This window comes from Sapajus apella, unplaced genomic scaffold, assembly GCF_009761245.1.
Source record: "Sapajus apella isolate SASKATOON/1434 unplaced genomic scaffold, GSC_monkey_1.0 scaffold16661, whole genome shotgun sequence".
NCBI classification, from domain to species: Eukaryota; Metazoa; Chordata; class Mammalia; order Primates; family Cebidae; genus Sapajus; species Sapajus apella.
This window is the reverse complement of record NW_022453582.1, coordinates 1-1,092: the sequence shown is the minus strand read 5'-3', so window position 1 is coordinate 1,092 and position 1,092 is coordinate 1. Positions and strand designations below refer to the sequence as shown.

General features: G+C 54.2%; 1 pseudogene; it reads right to left on the bottom strand.

The window, feature by feature from the left end:
• Nucleotides 1-579: 579 nt before the first annotated feature.
• On the bottom strand, nucleotides 580-1,089 carry LOC116548605 (annotated as a pseudogene).
• Between the last annotated feature and the right edge of the window lie 3 nt (nucleotides 1,090-1,092).

The window sequence follows — 1,092 nt, the reverse complement described above, 5'->3', positions numbered from 1 at the left end:
AGGTTTCATCATGTTGGCCTGGCTGCTCCCAAACTCCTGACCTCAGGAGATCTTCCCTCCTTGGCCTCCCAAAGTGCTGGGATTACATTCGTGAGCCACCACACCTGGCCAGACCTTTCAAACAGAGGTGGGGGGTGCCTCCCAGGAGAACCCCACTCACTCAGACACTTCCCAGGTGCTGTCCAAATCTCCACAAAGAAAGAGCAGAGGCAAGCAGGGCGCTCCGGTCCAGCTGGAAGCCAAGATACCCGATCCCCACCTAGACATCCACTGGGGAGGGGAAGCTGCTGTCCTCATTGCTGGGGACGGAGAGGAGAATGGAAACATGGGATGCAGCCTGTGCCAGGATGTAGAACCCTCTGCTCTCTCTCCTCAGTGAGAAAACCCACTCCCTGTTGCCCCCTTCCTCCCTGGCAAGTAATCCTGAGAAGAAACAGCCTCCCTGAGGGAGGGTTTTGAAGTGCGCCTGAACCCATATGAGCTCTGGGGTCAGGAAACAATGTCTATAAATATATAGGCTGGGTGTATATATTATAAATGTATCTATATATGTGTATGTGTACATGCACAGCTCAGCGCATCCTAGCTGGAACACAGCTTGCCTGGTGCCTGCTGGAGGCCTGGCCTGCTGGTGCTGTCACTTGAAGTCAAGAGTCCTGGTGTTAGGGATGTGAGGGACTGGGTCTGGCAGCTGCCTGGTGGCGCAGTGTTAAGGACGTCCACGCTCTTACAGCTGGAGCACACCACATCGGCCACAAAGCTGCTGCACTCACTGCAAACATCCTTCAGGACACAGCCATGGGAGTAGACGTGGGGGAATGCCTCCTCGACGCTTTGCCACTGTGGCCCTTGCTGAGAGTGGAAGACACCCTCTAAGGACTCTCAAAGCCCAGTGTGTAGATAGGGATGTGTGCAAACTTCTTAGAAGGCATTTTCATCTTTATGCTACAGTGAGTGCAGACAGCTCTCTTGCAAGAGACAGGTGGGCGGCCCCGAGAACAGCAGGAACTTGGCCCGGCAGCAGCAGCAGATCTTCCCCTTCTTGAGATTGCTGAAGAGCTCCTTGTTCTGCAAAAACTTCTCCATCTCTGC